This window comes from Camellia sinensis, chromosome 9 (genome assembly GCF_055761805.1).
Source record: "Camellia sinensis isolate YWXY chromosome 9, ASM5576180v1, whole genome shotgun sequence".
In the NCBI taxonomy this organism is placed as follows: Eukaryota; Viridiplantae; Streptophyta; class Magnoliopsida; order Ericales; family Theaceae; genus Camellia; species Camellia sinensis.
The window spans coordinates 191,690,865-191,705,046 of NC_138969.1; the positions used below are offsets into that span (position 1 = coordinate 191,690,865).

A 14,182-nucleotide genomic window follows, 5' to 3' on the forward strand; every position below is an offset into this window, starting at 1 on the left:
TAAAATGTTTAGTCGCCAATTGTAATTAAAATTTTCAAAGAATTTACACTTTTGGCGACTAAATTTGTTTTACTAAATTTGGTGACTAAAACAAATTTAGTCGCCAAAAGTGTAACAATAGGCGACTAAAATTTTTTTTTGTCGGCATTAGTCCATGTTTTGGCTACTAAAATAATTTTAGTCATCATTTATTAATATTTCCCAACTAAAATTTCGTTGCCAAATGTGTATACAAATTTAGTGGGAAATATTTCATATTGGCGCCTAAATTTTTTGCGCAAATCTGTTAGCCTTCTATTCTATCTCTCTCTTGCTCTCCCTCTCTCTCTCTCTCTCTCGCTCTCACGCGCGCTCTCTCTCTCTCTCACAGAGAATCGATCACCACTGCCCTTCATCTTGCCATCGCAGACGACCACAATTTCTGTCAATCTTTCACTGTCGAACATTGCTACCGCAACTCACCATTTCCTCGCCTCGCCTCCCATTGATTCGCTTCCGGCAGCTTACTTCTCTCTATATTTTTTTCTCTCCTCATCTTCTCTTTTCCTCACCAGATCGATGACAATCTTCCTCCCTTTACTTCTCTCTGTGTTCGATTTTTGTTGGTTCATGATCTATGTTCAAAATTATATATATATGTGTGCGTGTGTGTGTAAAGCTTTAGTGATTTCTATATGTGTGTGTGTAATTGGGTATCTGATTGTTCGATTTCGAAACCCTAATGGCGGAAATGGAAATTCGAAGTCTGTATATGTGTGTAATTGGATATATGATTGTTGTTTGATTTGGTTGTTGGAAACCTAGAGGAAATGCTTTTGGTTACGTTTATCCAACTGTTGATTACCAGGTACATGCTGATTTAAAATCAAAATTGAATTATTTTTTGTGTGCTTAGAATGAAATTGAGCTAGGGCTAAATTAGAGAAGCTGTTCTGATTGTTGGATTTGATTATTTTGGATTGATTTGGGGGATTTTTGATGGAAATTATTGTCATTTTGGATTCAAGTGTTATTAGTTTGAAAGAAGTGTTTTCAATTCCCTTTTCTAATTGATTTTGCAGGTATATGCTGATTTAGACTCAATGTTTTTTTTTTTTTCCTGTTGTTAGTATGGACGTGTATATTTGTATAGGCTGATTTTTTTTTCGTTGTTGAATGGAAGAAGAGGTATGTTTTATGATAGGCATAACAGTTTAATTGCCATATTGTCCAATGAATATTTGTATAGGCTAATTCTTTGGACATTTACTAGCCTTGCTCCTCAATAATTCTGAAATTTCGTTCACTGATTGCAGTAGGATTGACGGGAATGCACTATCTGGGAAGATACCTGATCTGATCGAGAATTGGACAAAAATTGTGAGATTGTGAGTTTATCATTCATTCCAACAAATTATTATTGTTATTTTTTTATAATAAATTTTTAACTTAAGAGCATCTCAAATGAATGTTTAATTTGAATCTGTTTCAGGGACATGCAAGGCATATCTATGGATGGCCCTATTCCTTTGACCATTGCCCAACTGAAAGACTTAACTGAATTGTGAGGACTTATTTAATTACATTCCAAACTACTTTAATCTATTTAGCTCTTTGTTTCAACCAAGAGGAAATTCAAGGATTTTTTATGCCTATAAATTTGAGAATGTAGAAAGATGAAACAACCTGATCTGTTGCATCTTGATTTTCTAGGAGGATATCTGATTTGAATGGATCAAGTATGAAATTCCCTGATCTACAGGAGTTGAAAATGTTGAACACACTGTAAGTTGAATCCAGATGTAATTCATGGGAAGAGTGCAATCTTGTGTCATCAATTTGTGGTGTGGTTACCTAACCAATTTGTTTGTTTTATTTTTGTTACATAGGATACTAAGAAATTGCTTAATTATTGGTCCAATCCCAGATTACATTGGTGAATTGTCTAATCTCAAAATTTTGTAAGTTCATTCTAATTGGCTTTCTCACAGAGATTCATGGTTTCTTGATTTAAAAAAAAAAAAAAAAATTGATTTGATTTGATATCTCTAAACATAGAAATGCTTTATTTGTGTTCTTATTCTTGAATTAAGTAGTTTTTCTATTTATTTAATTTGACATGTTATATTATATCTGAAGATTGTAGTTTAAAATGGAAAGACTTGACGCCTTGTTTGTTATGTTAGTTTTATTTTCTATTTTTTAAGAAAACTAATAACTCTATAACCACCTTGATACTTCAATGAATTAGCTAGCCATTTACTAATCATGGAGATGAATCAGACCTTTAAATTTCATATATGTTCAATGTCTACTGTTATTCATCTATACCCCTTACCCCTTTTGTGCATACCAAAATTATTCTTTGGATTTTATGAAACAAACTTTCTTTAAGATTTGCTGTCTAGGATCTGTTTGAGTCCTAGAAATTATTGGGGAGCAAAGTGGATGTAAATTATATCACATTAAAGTCATCTTTTGGTTTATTTAGTTTATGAAGAATTTAGTTTTTTTTTTCCATTCCAATGTAGACTAGCAAAAGTTGTTCTTCACATAATGAAATGTCATTTGCTTTGTTTTTGTTCTTCTCTTCATGGATGTAGCTATAGTAATCCCTCATCTTTGTTTTTGTTTTTGTTCTTCTCATAGGATTCTTATGCAGATTGTTTTTTCTTTATAATTGGGGTTTTTTGCTATATTTTGAAGTTCCAAAAAATTTTAGTACAAGCTTAATCATAGATGAATTCTTTGATAAAAAATGATCATCAACAACTACTTTGATAGAAGAATTCTTAGATGCATCTTAGATGCACTTAACCTTAGTACCTAGATGTATCTAAAGGGTAGAGCAAAAAACGCCTTAAGCTTAACCGAAAAAGGGGGTTAAGGGAGCAAAATATCGAAATAGCCCCGAAACCACCGTAGGGATGTCACAGCCAGCTTCCTCATGACATATACGACTTGTGACAACAGACGGAATGTCATTAGCACACGTCGTTTGTGAGTTAGAGCCGAAAACGACTTAAACTTATTCAAAAAAGGGAGAGTTTGACATCTAATAAATGTTGAACATTTTTATTGTAAATGATGCCATTGTTTCATCGTACACAGTGGTATTTGGGTGGTAAACGTATTAAGAAAGCATGATATGGTTATGGATATAATTCCGTAGATTACTTAATCATTTTACTTTGATAAAAACTACACTATTTCATCTCAACTTTTTTACTTGTGCAGGTACTGGAATTACTTGAGGAAGCACACATATGTTCTGGAATCTATGGTTTCTCCCTCTCCCTTTCTCTTTATCTATGATTTCTCTATCCGTTCTCTTGCTCTTTATCATTTCTCACTCTCGTCTCTTGCTTTCGAAGGCTTCTTGAAGATCTTTGTCTTTTTCAATAGCTTATTTGTTCGAAAGAGTTCTCATTGAAGAGGTATGGCTTGAAATCCCTAAAACCCTATCCACTCTTTTGTATTTCATTTTGTTTCCTCTTAATTAGTTATTTCTTTCATATATTTTGCACTGTGTATCGGGTTCCTTTTGGTAAATTTGAATGTAATATTTGATTTTTATTAGTATGAATTTCTGATTTTGGAGACCATTATATAAATTTCCTCTAAGTTGTTCTTTATGTAGTCTTCTCTTCTTAGTATTTTCTATGCACATACCTGCAAGCATTTTGACAAATTGACATCGTTGAAAATGGAAAGTAAGGGATAAATACATGCTAATATTATGTGTATCTTGTTGACACTTATTGCTGTCACAATAATAGAATATTAAGAGTTTCTGTAGAAATTACATAGCATACTATGTTGGGTTTATAATATGTAAACTCACAATTTGAATATATTGCTTAGCTTTTAATTGGGTAATTGTTAGAAACCCTTGATTTTTCTTGCTAGTCTGGTGTATGCACAAGATGCTCAATGTGCTGTCATAATAATTCTCTAGTGCACATGTCCTTCTCAACTCATCATTCACAAGAACATCTATAATTCTGTATGTGTAGCTCTATTTCATATCACTTTATTTATTTATTTTTGGTGGGTAATATTCATCTCAATTAGTGATGAACATGTATTTAAATCGTTCCCAATAAATCAAAGTTACAATGGTTCCTAATAGCTCCATTTCAAGTGGGAGAACTATCAAATGTGGGGTGACTGGTGGGTATTCATTGTCATTGTATTTCTTTGTATGACGATATGATATTAATTATGTTGCCTTCTTGTTTCTTTCTATGATAGTGGATTGGAATTGGGCCATCACAAAATGATGGTGGGAATTGCTAGTAGTGGTAAGGCTTTAAGGTGTGGATTGTGGGATACATATGTTATCCAGGTTCTTAATGAGGAAAATATATTGGTGTTGTTTGTATGGTTGTGGGTGTGCATTTATGGCTTTGATTTTGACTCAAATGGTTGCTATATTTGATTGGTTTACATACTCCCCACAGTGAAAATTTTGACATTGAAAATCCGTTTACTACTTAAAAATTTTGACAGAAAGAAAATGATTTCTGCTTTGATTCCAATAGGACAACAATGCATTAAACTTAACCGAAAAAGGGCGTTAAGGGGGTGAAAATGCGAATCAGCCCCCGAACGACCGTACAGATGTCACGACCACCTTCCCCGTCACAAATAGGACCAGTGACAACAGACGAAATGTAATTTGCACACATAGTTTGGGAGTTAGAGCCGAAAATGCATTAAACTTAGTTCAAAAAGAGCATTCTGGGGGCGAACATTCATAACAGCCCCCGAATCACCATGTGACTCACATGGACAGTTTTCCCATGACAAATAGGACTTATGAGAACTAACGGAATGTAATTCGGACCCATAAATAGGGAGTTAGAGCCGAATACGCACCAAACTTGGCCGAAAAAGGGTGTTCCTAGGGTGAAAATTCAAAGCAGCCCTTGAACCATCATGTGACTCACACGGACAATTTGCTCATGATAAATAGGACTTGTGAGAACTAACGGAACGTAATTCAGACCTGTAGGTTGGGAGTTAGAGCCGAATACGCCCTAAACTTAGTCGAAAAAAAACTTTCCGGGGACAAAGATTCATAAAAACCCCCGAACCATCATGTGGCTCACACAGACAGTTCTCCTATGACAAATAGGACTTGTGAGAACTGACGGAACGTAATTCGGATCCGTAGGTTGGGAGTTAGAGCCGAATACGCCCTAAACTTCGTCGAAAATAGGCGTTTCGAGGGAAAAAATTCAAAACAACCCTCGAACGACTGTGTGGCTTGCACAGATAGTTTCTCCATGATAAATAGGACTTGTGAGAACTGACGGCATGTAATTCGGACCTGTAGGTAGGCAATTAGAGCCGAATACGCCCTAAACTTAGTCGAAAAAGAACTTTCCGGGCGCAAAAATTCAAAACAGCCACCGAACCACCATGTGGCTCACACGAATAGCTCCCCTATAAAAAATAGGACTTGTGAGAATTGACGGAATGTAATTCGGATTCGTAGGTTGGGAGTTAGAGCCAAATACGCCCTAAACTTAGACGAAAAAAGGCGTTTCGGGGGCGAAAATAAAAAACAGCCCCCGAACGACCATGTGGCTTTCACAGATAGCCTCACCATGACAAATAGGACTTGTGAGAACTGATGGAACGTAATTCGGACGTGTAGGTTGGGAGTTAGAGCTGAATACGCCACAAACTTAGTCGAAAAAGAACTTTCTGGGGACAAAGATTCATAAAAGCCCCCCAACCACCATGTGGCTCACACGGACAGTTCCCCCATGACAAATAGGACCTGTGAGAACTGACAGAACATAATTCGGACCCTTAGGTTGGGAGTTAGAACCGAATATGCCCTAAACTTAGTAGAAAAGGGAGTTTCGGGGGCAAAAATTCAAAACAGCCCATGAACCACCATGTGGCTCACACGAACAGTTCCCCCATGACAAATAGGACTTGTGAGAACTGACGGAACATAATTTGGACCCGTAGGTTAGGAGTTGGAGTCGAATACGCCCTAAAGTTAGTTGAAAAAGAACTTTCCAGGGGGAAAAATTCATAACAGCCCCTGAACCACCGTGTGGCTCACACAGACAGTTCCAACATGACAAATAGGACTTATGAGAACTGACGGAACATAATTTGGACTCCGAGGTTGGGAGTTAGAGCCGAATACGCCCTAAACTTAGTCGAAAAAGGGTGTTCCGTGAGCGAAAATTCAAAACAGCCCCCGAACCACCGTGTGGCTCACACGGACAGTTCCTCCATGACAAATAGGACTTGTGACAACTGACGGAACATAATCCGGACCCGTAGGTTGGGAGTTATATAGCGACCCCGGTCTTTTCCCATTTGATTATTGTATCCGGACTTAGGTTCCGTAGATTATGTCATTGTATTATTGTTGTTGTTGTCCTTATTTTCTCATTTGGAATTATAGGATGTGTTGGGCAGGTTTGTTTTAGATTGGTTGGGTTTAGAAATCAAGTGTTGCTGTCCAGTATTTTGGATCTTCGCTCGAGCGAGGAGTTTGTCGCTCGAGCGAGCTGTTGTTTTTAGTTCTTCGCTCGAGCCGGGGTTTGGTAGCTCGAGCGAGAGTTTGTGTCTGGTTTGGACCTGTAGCTTTGCATTCTTGGCTCGAGCGAGCTTTTCTTCGCTCGAGCGAGTTAGTTCGTCCTTCGCTCGAGCAATAGTTCCTTCGCTCGAGCGTGTGTCTTGTTGCAGACCAGAGGGTTTGAGTTCTTCGCTCGATCGAGCTTTCTTTCGCTCGAGCGAGCTTTTGAGTTGTTGGCTCGAGCAAGGCTTCCTTGGCTCGAGCGTAGTTTCTCTGTGTCTGGTCGCTCGAGCGACCAAGTCTTCGCTCGAGCGAGCCTGTCCAGTTTATATACGCAGCAGCGGGTTTTGATCAGTCTTTTCTTATTCTTTTTGGTTCTAAACCCTAGGTCCGACTTCTCTCCCTCAAAACTCATCTTCTCTTTAGGTGTTCATCTACTTCTAGTGTGAATCCATCTTAAGTTCTTTGTAAGAAAGATAGAGGACGGCTTGGGCTTCATTCTAATCTGAACATTTGGTGATTTGGAGCACATTGGAATTTGGGCATTTATCTCTATCTTCTCCATTCGGGTTATTTTCTTTGAGGTAGGGATTTCCTACTCCATTTTATAGGTTTTGTTCTAAGCTTTGGTAATTTGATATGTTGGGGATACTTTGTTAATTTTGGGAAAAACCCTAGTTGTATTATTGAATTAATTTGTATAAGTAATTCATGGAATTGGGAAAAGATGGTTAAATTCATGGAATTGGGGAATTCATTGGTTAAATAGCGTAATTGGGTAATTGGAATCATTTGTTTATTGAATTGATGACATAGTTATTTTCAGTTTAGAAATAACTGTTTTGGGCTATCGGTGGAGAATAGTCGTGATTGTTGTAGACATTGCATGTGGATTAGGAATAACTAAAACTAATCACATTGGTTAAGTCATTAATTTGACTATTGCATTGATACAGAAAATATGTGTATTGATTGAGCATTGCGTTTGCATACATTGTTTTGTGTGTGGGATGAGATAGGGGATGTACTCCACGGTTTAGGGGAAGATAGGGGATGGACCTCTAAACCGGATTTTGTTTGGGAGGAGATAGGGGATGGACTCCATTAGCATCACTTTTATGTGTGCTTATTTATATAGAAGTGTTTTATTGATACAGCACTAAAATGTGTATCAATTTGGAAGTATGAAGTGTTTGATTTGAGCTTGAGTCTCATTTGTTTGTTGATATTGGAAGGATGTGAATATGATATATGTGATTCACTGTTATAAGTTTGGCCAGGTTCTGAGCCATGTTGATAAAATTGGAAAGTAAAACGTATCTTTGGCAATAGTGTCATGAGACTGTAAAATGAAGTAATTGATTATTTGGTTAACCATCTGTTGAATGCTATTGCTTTATTCATTGCTTATTTGTGGTTTAGTATATTTCTACTGGGCTGTGGCTCACCCTTTATGGGAACATCATTTTCAGGTTCAGGTGATAAACTACCTCCAAGGACTTAGCTTGGGAGGGTTTGGCTTCTGGATTGAAGAAGACTACCTTTAGTTGATAGTTTTTATTTATTAGTACATGTAAACATTCAAGCCTAGGGCTTTTCTTGTATTGAGATTAGAACTCATATTTTGAATCCAAGTGTTGGCTTGGAAAGATGTAAGCCTGTAGGGCATTTTATTCAATGTTACATGTAATGAATTATTTAGTTATACTCTGATGAATGAATTAATAAATTGTCTTCTTTAAATAATGCATGTCAATGTTATATAATGGGTTAATTTTGAGGGCGTTACAAGTTAGAGCCGAATACGCCCTAAACTTACTTGAAAAAGGACTTTCCGTGGGCAAAAATTCATAACAGCCCCCAAACCACCATATGGCTCGCACGGATAGTTCCCCCATGACAAATAAGACTTGTGAGAAATGACGAAACGTAATTCGGACCCGTAGGTTGGGAGTTAGAGCTGATTACGCCCTAAACTTAGTCGAAAAAGCACTTTTCGGGGGCAAAAATTCATAACAGCCCCCGAACCACTGTGTGGCTCACACGAACAGTTCCCCCATAACAAATAGGACTTGTGAGAACTAACGGAACATAATTCGGACCTGTAGGTTTGGAGTTAGAGCCGAATACGCCCTAAACTTAGTCGAAAAAGGGTGCTTCGGGGTGAAAATTCAAAATAGCCCCTGAACCACCGTGTGGCTCACACGGACATTTCCCCCATGACAAATAGAACTTGTGACAATTGACGGAACGTAATCCAGACCCATAGGTTGGGAGTTAGAGCCGAATACGCCCTAAACTTAGTAAAAAAAGGGACATTCCGAGGGTGAAAATTCATAACAGCCCCCAAACCACCGTGTGGCTCACACGGACAATTCCCCCATGACGAATAGGACGTGTGAGAACTGACGGAGTGTAATTCGGACCCGTAGGTTGGGAGTTAGAGCCGAATATACCCTAAACTTAGTCGAAAAAGGGCGTGTCAGGGGCGAAAATTCAAAATAGCCCCCGAACCACCATGTGGCTCACACAGATAGGTCACCCATGACAAATAGAACTTGTGACAACTGACAGAACATAATTTGGACCTGTAGGTTGGGAGTTAGAGCCGAATACGCCCTAAACTTAGTCGAAAAAGGACTTTCCGGGGGCAAAAATTTATAACAGCCCCCGAACCACTGTGTGGCTCACAAGGTCAGTTCCTCCATGACAAATAGGACTTGTGAGAACTTTCAAAACATAATTTGGACCCGTAGGTTGGGAGTTAGAGCCGAATATGCCCTAAACTTAGTCGAAAAATGGCGTTCCAGGGTCGAAAATTCAAAACAACCCCCGAACCACTATGTGGCTCGCACAGATAGCTTTGCCATGATAAATAAGACTTGTTAGAACTGACAGAACGTAATTCGGACTTGTAGGTAAGGAGTTAGAGTCGAATACGCACTAAATTTAGTCGAAAAAGGACTTTCCGGGAGCAAAAATTCATAACAGCCCCCTATCCACCGTGTGGTTCACACAAACAGTTCCCCCATGACAAATAGGACTTTTGAGAACTAACAGAATGTAATTCAGACCCGTAGGTTGGGAGTTAGAGCCAAATACGCCCTAAACTTACTCGAAAAAGGGTTTTCTAGGGGCGAAAATTCATAACACCCCCCGAATACACCTTACACTTAGTCGAAAAACTTGCAACACTTAGTTAAAAAAACAACAAATTAATTAAAATAACATCTACATATTCTAATGATTGCCTTTATATATTTATAAGACGATGAAATTACATATTTTATTGTTTATGCAGTTTGTTGGAATAAATATCGCATGATACATATATATATATATATATATATATATATACTTTCTTTTATTTCCAAGAAGACATTTCTCGATTGTTCTACCTTAAACGCATGTTAGAACATGTTCCATATGGTTGACTGAATTGATATTTTGTAACCAATTCTAATGTTTCATTTTTTGTTTTTCTTTGCAGATGGCTTTGTTGCGTGGACTTGTGGATAATCCATATTGGTGCATGGAGAAGAATTTCACTTTTGTGTAGAACCAATATAATACTTTTGTCATCCTCAGCTTTTGTGTAGTTCATTATTACTTTTGTCGTGGTACATATATCACCTTTTGTTGTGGTACAGATTACGACGGTAATTTGTACCATGTCAAATGATAATTTCACTTGGTAGTAAATGTATTTTTTTGTATACGGAGGGTTTTGATTTTTGTATGATATATTTTGTATAGAATTATTATTTTAGTTTGGACAATAGTTGATTTGTATGGATTTCGATATTTAATGTCATTTATTTTTGGTATATGGATGCAGATATTGAAATGATTGATAGTATGCATCATTTTGTTTTTATACGTATTACAGGTTGCATTGTATATAGACAGGTTATGGAGAAATTATAATTTCGTGATAAAACATAATATCATGTTTTTGGCGACAAAACAATTAGTAGCTAAAAAGAAATTGGGAAAAGACATTTGGCGACTAAAAGTTTTGTAGCAAAAAAAAAGACATTTGGCGACTAAAAGTTTTGTAGCCAAAAAAAAAAGACATTTGGCAACGAAAAGTTTTGTAGCAAAAAAAAAAAAAGACATTTAGCGACTAAAAGTTTAGTAGCCAAAAAAAAAAGACATTTGGCGACTAAAACTTTAGTAGCCAAAAGAAAATCAAACATTTGGGGACTAAAGTATTTCGTACCTAAAAATAAAAAATTAAATTATAAACACACTTTTGCCGACTAAAATTTTAATAGCCAAAAATGTAAAACTTTAGGCGACCAAATATTTAGTAGCCAAAATAGGAACTCTTTGCCGACTAAACATTTAGTAGCCAAAGATGAGGACTTTCGGCAACTAAATTTTTTGTAGCTAAAAAAGAACTCTTTGCCGACTAAAATTTTAGTAGCTAAAAAGGTGGGACTTTAGGCAACTAAAAGTTTGGTAGCCGAAAAGGGTCTAATTTAATTTAATGTCCAACCTTTTGGCGACTAAATATTTAGTCGGCAAATGAATACATTTGGCGACTAAAATAATTTTAGTCGCCAATTAGCTTTCCCAACTACTCTTTAGCTACTAATTTTGCAACCAAAAAATTTAGTCGCTAAAGTCCTTCGGCAACTAAAAATTGACTTTTGGCGACTAAAAATTTAGTCGCCAAAAGTGAAAATTCTTGTAGTGTATTTCGAATGAATTCAAAATAGAGAAGCTAACGAACTGTTACAATCTATACAAGTATTTTGAATGAATTCAAAATAGAGAAACCAAAGGACTGTTACAATCTGTTACAATCTTATGATATACCCCCTCAAGATGGAGTGCGGAATAGAAGTCCAATCTTGGATTTGAGATCCAGAAAACGAACACGGTGAAGAGGTTTGGTGAGGGCATCGGCAAGTTGATCTGCTGAGGATACATGAGCAACCCAAAGGACACCATTTTGTACTTGGTCTTTGATGAAGTGATAATCGATGGCAACATGTTTCATTCTACAGTGGAACATGAGATTGGAGTAGAGTTGGGTAGCACCAACATTATCACAATATAAAACGGGACAGCAAGGTAGTTGAACACCAAGATCAGTGAGAAGATAGCAAAGCTAGTTGAGCTCAGTTGCTGCATTAGCAATTGACCGGTATTCAGCTTCAGTGGAAGATCGTGCAATAGTTTTCTGTTTCTTAGAACTCCAAGAGACTGGATTACAACCAAGATAGATAACGTAAGCACTGGTTGATGAAAAATCATTCTTGTCACCTGCCCAATCAGCGTCTGCATAGGCGTGTAAATTCAATGGGGACCAGCGATGTAGTTGAAGGTCGTCATTAGTAGTTCCACATAGATAATGTAAGAGACGTTTAACAAAGTTCCAATGATCGGTTGTTGGAGTGTGCATGTACTGGGAGAGCTTGCTAATCGCAAATGCAAGATCTGGTCTGGTAATCAAGAGATATTGAAGGCTGCCAGCAACTATTCTGTACTCGGTGGGATCAAACAAAGCAAAGCCCGATTTTAACAAAGGTGGACTAGTTGGAATGGGAGTGAGCATAGGTTTGGCATCAGTCATATGAGGTCTAGCTAGAATATCCAAAACGTAATACCTTTAAGATAATAAAATCCCTTGTTGATTTGGGATGACCTCCACACCCAAAAAATAAGATAGCTGTCCAAGATCCTTAATTGAAAACCGATGAGCAAGAATATCAACAAATGAGTTGATCATCTAAGTGTTGTCTCTAGTGATGATTAAGTCATCCACATAGACAAGTATATACATTCTATGACCAGCAGTAGTGAGAACAAATAGTGAAGTATCTGCATGAGAATTTTTGAAGCCTGAGGTAAGAAGGAAAGTTCGAAGTTCATGATACCAGGCTCTTGGTGCTTGTTTGAGGCCATAGATGGTCTTTTGAAGTTTGCAGACATAAGATGGATGATCTTGATCAACAACACCTGTGGGTTGTTGCATATAGACATTCTCGGAGAGGTGGCCTTGTAGAAAGGCATTGTTAACATCCAGTTGACGTAAGGACCGACCCCGAGATACGGCAAGAATGAGGACAACACGTACTGTCGTTGGTTTTACAACAGGGCTGAAAGTGTCTAGATAATCGATGCCGGGTCTTTGATGAAATCCTTTTGCGACCAAACGTGCTTTGAACCTGTCAACAGAGCCATCAGAGTTACGTTTAATTCAAAAAATCCATTTGCACCCAACTATATTCATGGTAGAATCAGTTGGGACAAGTTCCTATGTTCCGTTTCTAACTAAAGCATCACACTCATCAGACTCGGCTTTACGCCATCTTGGATCTTTAAGGACAGTAGTCACGGTAATTGGTTCAAGGTCATCGGATTTGGAGAGTTAGGTATGAAGGTTCATTTTAGTGATGGATTTATGAATGTGGTTCTTTGCTCGGGTGGTCATTGGGTGAGTTGGAAGGGGATGAATTTCAGGTGGGTTAGGAGGAGGCGACTCTAGGATATGTAGTGGTGGATTGGTTGAGGGTGTGAATGAAGGTGAGTGTGAGTGGGTGGGCTGGTTTGTGTTAGTAGATGGAACATGTACTGGAGTGTGTGTTAGAGCTGCACTTTGAGGTTACTAAGAGACGATGACTTCAGATGCTGTTGAGTGGCAGCTGGGAAGAGGATGCGAGAACTAGAATTGGTATAGGAATCCAAGTTGCGATGAGGTTGGGATGAGGACTAGAGGACGGCCCAGACAATGAAGAGTATGGAAAGTGGGATTCAACAAATTGGACATGTTTTGAGACATAGATTTTTGAGGTTGAAGGGTCAAGACAGTAGTATGCACTTTGAGTGAGAGAGTATCCAAGGAAAAAACACGGCTTGGACCGTGATTCAAGCTTGTGCAAGGTGTAAGGTCTGAGTCAAGGGTAGCATAAGCAGCCAATGACCCTTAATTTGGAGTAGTTGGGGGCTGTCAGAAATATTTTGTGGTAGGGTGAGGAGAGATTTAAAGTGGGAGTGGGCATTCTATTGACAAGGTAGACTGCTGTAGCAAAGGCATAAGTCCAGTAGGAGAGGGGTAAAGAAGCATGAGTGATGAGAGCTAGACCTGTTTCTTCGATATGAAGGTGCCTTCTTTTAGAGTAACCATTGTGTTCAGGTGTGTGAGGGGGAGTGGTGAGATGTGAGATACCATTGGTGGAAAGAAAATTAGCTAGGGAAAGGTATTCACCACCGTTGTCTTAATAGAGTGTTTTGATGGTAGAAGTGAAGTGTTTTTCCATAATGGCTTTGAATCGTATGAAGACTTCTTTGACATCAGATTTGTTTTTGAGTGGGTAAAACCATATATATTTACTAAAATGATCAATAAAGATTACATAATATTTAAAGCCATGATGTGAGTAAATGGGAGAGGTCCAAACATCAGAGAATATGACTTCAAGAAGTTTAGTACAGACAATTGTAGAATTGGAGAAAGACAATTTGTGGCGTTTATTGCAAAGACAAGCATTACAGGAGAAATCAGAAGATAAAGACGAAGATAAGCCTAAGGCATTGCTAGAAACAATATGCTTGAGAATTGGAAAAGCTGGATGTCCTAAGCGATGGTGCCAGTCAATGGTTGTTGTCCTGATTGTGGAGAAAGCAAGTAAAAGGGAGGAG

General features: G+C 37.9%; 1 long non-coding RNA gene across 1 annotated transcript; it reads left to right on the top strand.

The window, feature by feature from the left end:
- Window positions 1-353: 353 nt before the first annotated feature.
- Window positions 354-10,247, top strand: LOC114280372 (uncharacterized). The gene is made up of 6 exons (XR_014341399.1): window positions 354-1,367; window positions 1,472-1,543; window positions 1,693-1,940; window positions 3,217-3,262; window positions 3,354-3,416; window positions 10,020-10,247. It is a non-coding gene; the product is annotated as an uncharacterized LOC114280372 (long non-coding RNA).
- The last annotated feature ends 3,935 nt before the right edge of the window (window positions 10,248-14,182 follow it).